Genomic DNA, 6,000 nt, shown 5'->3' on the forward strand with positions numbered 1-6,000 from the left:
GTCCAAGCTGTCTGCTCACTGCTCTCAGCACAAGTGGGGCAATGGCTTTCCATCTTGCAGCCACCATTGACCTTTCTGTGGCTGCGACAGCAGAGCTTGCTGCAAAGTGCTCTGAGAACCTCTGCTGAAAAGTATTTGATGAACATTTGTTGTAACAGCATATACTTAAACCCTGACAGCCACCACCTCCCTGCTACATGCTAATGTGTGTTTAGGGGAAGTGCGTGCACAAATAAAAGCTGAGCTGCAATACTGAGGTGCCTGCAGTGCACTCTCTGGAAGACAAATGCTGGTAGAGCTGATGGGAAGGTGGGGGATAGGTGCAGCTGGAGCCTGCAGTGGGTTTGACTGGTGGGGATGAGCCTGTTAATGGAAATATTGATTGTCTCGGAGGTTCAGTGCTGCCAACCAACCTGCACATATGGTACCAGTTTTATTGATATATGAATAAGATTAAACATGACACCTGTGTCAAGTGAATCCCTAGGTACCATTTAACTAACACTTAAAGCAGCTGCTTTTGAAAGATTACCTTCAGGCACAGACCACCCAAGCAGAACAATATCATCACCTTAAGCACTTTCCCAGTTGCCGACAAATGGGAATTCTTGCCTTGTAGCAATATAATTAAACAATATTAGTGAAAGTCAAACAAGGGGGCATTTGGCACTGCAGTATTGTCTCTGGCTCTGTGGAGTCTCCCTGGTTCTGCCGCTATCTCTGCACGCAATCATGTGCCCCTTGGGCTTAGGTCTGAGTCTTTGAGATTGGGTTGTAGGCATGCAAGTGGGATTTAGCACGAGGGTGAATGTTGGGCTATTCCATTGGGCTGATCTTAAAATAGTTCTATTGTGACAACAGAGTGAGAGTTAATTTCACTTCTGACTTGGCGCGAATGCATTAAGGATGTATCTGCCTGGTTCAGTAACAAGATGGCAGCTGAACTTGGGGTCCTGTGTGAGTGCAAGGAACCTCTTCCCATGTCTCAGCCTCGGGGTGCTGTTAGCTCTCTTTCAGAATTCACCTCAAACTTCTGCATCCTAATGGTTAATTGCAACATGGGAGGTAACCACAGACAATTCAGGCACCGGATAGCCAGGATACCTCAGTGACACATCTGCTCCAGGAAACAACCATACAACTGCAGGCCTCCCTGCTCTGTGGCTGACAGCACTAAGATGGGTGGGGGGCAGTGGCCTTTGCTGTGCAGGGGCAGTGGCCTTCACTGCCTGGGTCACAGGTGACAGGGCATGCTGTCAGTCAATGGGGTGGCCTGGGAATGCTGAAGTGTGACCATCTGCTGAGCTCTCACTAGGAAGTCCCCCATGGATGTCCCTTTGCACTTCTCCACTGCTGAGTATTCCCATGGCTGGGGGATGTGAGAGGCAGCAGAAGAATCCAGCTCTCTGTCTCTAGAAGCAAAGCATTAAATAATGCCCTGTTCCATCTCTACATCTACTGTGTGTCCCTGCATCTAATCTGTCTGCCTCCTCATTGAGTAAATCATCTCTGTTAGAATACAGTATTCTTAGGAGAAGGGTAAGTGGTGATGAGTGATGAATCCAAAAGCAGAAAACAGATGACTCGTGATATGGCTATTAGTACTTCTGCTGTGAACAGGGCAAATATTGCTCAGTAGTCACTTAAACACTCCTCTGTGATACCACAGATATGATAGGAAATACAAACAGCTTGGATTGCTGTTATGTTAATCCCTTTCCAGATACTGGCTTTGAACTAATAGTGGTCTAAGACCGTTCCTCTGAAGTGAAGTCGTACTGACTTAGTGAAATTCTGTGTAACTTTTCAACATGGATCTGACCAGGAGAGCAGGGCTTTCCCTGGAGAAGATTTATACACACCTGAGAGCTTTGGGAGCATAAATCCTGCTGGCTGACCAGCACCAGCCATACAGTGTGCCAATACCTTCAGCAGAGCCCAGCAGCCTGCCTAGCATGCAGGCAGGAAGCTCATTTTGAAGGAGTGCATGGTCGTAAATTCTCTAAATACTTTTGAAAATCTTTTCCAGAGTTGTTGAGCAGAAAAAAACCAAAGCACTCCAAGTTTGCAGGCTGTAGTGAGTGGATGTATCCTGTACACATCAAAGATGTATTGGATGCATCATGACCTCATGAAATTGCTTGAGCTGGCGACTCTTCCCTTGTTCCTTCTATGGGCACAGCTTAATGATACAATCTACCTTTGTTTGGCTATTGGAGTAAAACACAGCACAGAGCCAAACATATATAACTTCATAATTGCTTTGCCTGCCCCTGGGCTGCTCTGTGTGCTCCTGCCTTTTATTCTCTGCCTGCTCCCATTGCACTTCTGCTGTGCTGGTGATAGAGCAGCCAGGTTTATGAAGGCGTCATCCGCCCGTGTCAAAGTGACACGTCCAACACAATCTAGAGCTCCCCATATCCTGAGCCTCTGACTATATTTATAATCCAATCACGCTGAAAAACACAAACATAACTTCTGCCTGACCTTCTCTATTGAACTACGAGGACTCTTCTCTCGAGGACTTCTACTACCTTGACATGCAGTATTTTCTGCTATGGTGTTTTCCCTGCTGTTTCCCATGCTATTTGCATGGCCAGCTGTGCCCTTGCCAAGCTGACAGCTCCAGCAAAGTGCTGGTAACTCTTGTTGGGTTTTGTGTGGACTGGGTAAGGACAGAGACTTGTAAGGAAAACAGTGCCAGAAGCAGGCTTTAAAGAATGAGCACAAATGACTGCTTTCTGATATGTTGTTGAGGCTGGAGGTAACAAGAAAATCTCTCCCCAGCTCCCATGCCTTTCACCCATGGAGAGCTCAGTCTCTGTGCCCACAGGGAGCACATTCAGTGCTCTAAGCAGCAAACATCTGCTCCACTGAGTCATGCTGCTCCTCATACAGTCATGCTGAGGCAGTTTGGGTGCTTCTGACCAGATATGCAGTCTGCACCTGCATAAGTGACTGCCCATGGCACAGTATAATGGAGAGCCCATCCCAGCTCTTCTCCTTGCACTAATACAAAGGTAAATTTGGAGGCTGATGTGAACAAGAGATGAGAGCTACTATCTTGATGTCAGTTCTGCCCATACCTTCTCTTTGCTCTGCTAAGGACCCCATGAAATGCTGTGTTAGATAGCAATGCCTTCGTAGGATCAGATGTTGTCCACTCTTCAGGGCTCACAGAGTTACGCAGACACTTAACACTAATACAGACCTCTGTCTACATGAAAAAGTCTGCTTGTAAACAAGGTCTTAACCTCATTTACATTGATTGGACTGGGAGAATCCTTGACTGTGTTAGCCAGGTTTGTCCTGGTCTGAGTCAGATGAAGGCAACTCCTCTGGCTCAAGGACTGCTCTTGGGTTTGGGGAATCCCATCCTGCATTGACCCAGGCAGTCTCGTGTGAACAGTCTTGTTTATTGTTTCTTGTAATTAGCCCCTTCTTTTGAAGGTGGAGAAGTCATCGGCCTGCGTTTGTATGTGTTCCCTCTCCTTTCAAACCCGACTCTTTCAGAAGTTGTACATAATTTATGGGCTGGTTACATCTACGTCCAAAGAGCAAGTGCAGTGAGTGGAATTCTTTTGCAAATTGGGTCATATGTACAGCTGCACCTCTAGCAGATCAGAAAGCATGAGACGTTCTGCTGTATGATCAGCTGTATGAGAGGGGTCCCTTTCCCTGGAGATTTTCAAGAAAAAGGAGGTGAGGGAGTCACCATCCCTGGCGGTGCTCAGGAAATATGAAGATGTGGCACTGAGGGACATGGTTTAGTGGGAGTGAGTTGATGGGTGGATTTGATGGTCTTGGTGGTCTCTTCCAACTTTAATGATTCTGTGATTCTGTGATACTGCACTTCTGCAAACTGGGACTGTGAAGGTTCAGTGGGCATCAGTCGTGTCTTGTTTTACTGCCTTTGAGCATATTCACCTGCTACCCTACCTTACCTACAGAGCTACGCTACACTTCTGCTGCAGTGCCAGCAAAGAGGAGAGAAAATGCACATCCTATGTAAGGTTGCTGTGCTGGCAGGGCTCCTGCTGCAGGCAGGGATGCAGGTTCAGCTCTGAGCTTGTAGCTTACAGTTAGTGCACGCCTCGCCTGCTGCAGTAACAAGAAAATTGCATTTGCTTAAACCCTTAATTCAATCCTTAAATGACCTTCAATGTCTTTGCTACTTTTGCTTCTTTTGTGGAGGTCTGAGTGGAGAGAGAGTGTGTTATACTGCTGGGAACGTAACTTGAACATGCTTGAGAAAACTGTTAGTTTGGGAAGTCTAGAAGTTTTACCCCCACCTGATGCACTGGAGTTGTAGCGCTGCTGCTCTGCCAGCAGACTGTGCATTCCCACTGGAAAGCCATGGCTGTTTGGGCAGGGCTCCCTATGTCACACATGCTTTCCCTGTATAGCATATATACCCTCACAGTGCCAGGTGCCCAGAACAGGAATTGCCCTCTTGCAGTCACCGTACACGGAGATTTTTGAGAGGGTAAATATGGCTCTGAGGGACATGGTTTAGTAGGCATGGTGGGGATGGGGACTTGATGGTCTTAGAGGTCTTTTTCAACCTTAATGATTCTCTGATTTTCACACTGAGCATTCAGGAACAGAGCATCCTTATCTGGTCTTGCAGGTGGTGCCATGCTGCTTGCTAGGAATTCATCCCCTCCAGGATCCCTGCAGGCTCCTTTGACTTTTGAGTGGCTGCTGCCCTTGTTGGAGCCCATTCCAGGAACATGCGCTGCACTCAACACCTGTGCTACAGCCTCTGCAGCCTGAGTGTCCCTCATGCATTTAAAATATCCTTTATGGCTGTTAGAAGGAGAAAATTAAAGAGAATGGCACTTACAGGACATCAAAGATACAAAGGGCCTCTTTATCTGAGACACATCTCTGCATTTAGGGTAGTATTTTACTTGTTTAAATGGCTTCTTCCAGAGCCCTTAAGTACAGTGTTGTGCCAGGGAAGTATGGATTTTTAATTAAGCCCCCTGCCTTCCCTCCCCTCTTTTGCACATAACTATAACTCTGTAGGTTAAGAAATCCCTCAGTATCTAGCTAGAGTTTTAATGCTATATGCTCTTTTACGAGCCCTCTCCCCAAACCCCCCATCCACTGCACTGCATTAATAGCTCTGAAATGAACATTTTTACAGCCTTGAGGACTGACGTCTGCTGTTAACACTTCACGATCATGTCAAGGGGGGGAAGGGAGCTGTACCTGTCAGCCCATGTTCTAACACTGGCTTTAATCTTTTTAATTAACACAACTTGATGGCAAAGCAAGCAGTGCTCGCAGCCCAGCCCTCACTGATCTGCTCCCCTTCTGCAGTGTGGGTGCTCCATGCTTATAAAAGGAGAACATCCACGGTCCCTGTGATACCCACATGTGCTTTTGGCCATGGAGGCCTAGGATGCTGCAGGGACAGCTGTATATGCAGAAGTTGATTGAAGGCCTTAGCTGCTCGCACAACTCATGTTGAGTAACCATCTGAGTAAGGTTGCATGGTATCAGGAACATATATCATCTTGGCCATGTGTGTTCTCAAAAGAATATATGGAAACTTGCCATGTTGTGGCAAACCTGATGGAGGACATGCTTCTGCCTGTGGGGTTTTGTGCTGGAAGCATCATGGTGAGCAGTGGCTGATCCCAGCACAGGTGATTGCCACTGTCCTGAGTCAGAGCAGGCTGTCCCATGGTGATCAGTGATAGATGGCTGGGAAGATATATGGTGATACTTGAGAAAGATTCACAACTTGCCTGCCCAGCCCCACACTTTAGCATCAGTTCCCAAACTCTCCACTGGTACTGAATGGATCTGCTCCATCTCTTCCCTGCATGCTGTGGTGACATGAGATTGGTGAAGGAGTCATTACACCCGATAGGTGACACCATTGTTTCCCCCAGTATTTGCAATTCAAAGTGTTCTGATCAAAGTGCTGGGAATTAGGATGTTGAGGTGGGATAATTACTCCCTGCTTGGCGTTTTCACCAGAGTGGA

This window comes from Lagopus leucura, unplaced genomic scaffold, assembly GCF_019238085.1.
Source record: "Lagopus leucura isolate 7727_CA_CO unplaced genomic scaffold, USGS_WTPT01 Super-Scaffold_100040, whole genome shotgun sequence".
Taxonomy (NCBI): domain Eukaryota; kingdom Metazoa; phylum Chordata; class Aves; order Galliformes; family Phasianidae; genus Lagopus; species Lagopus leucura.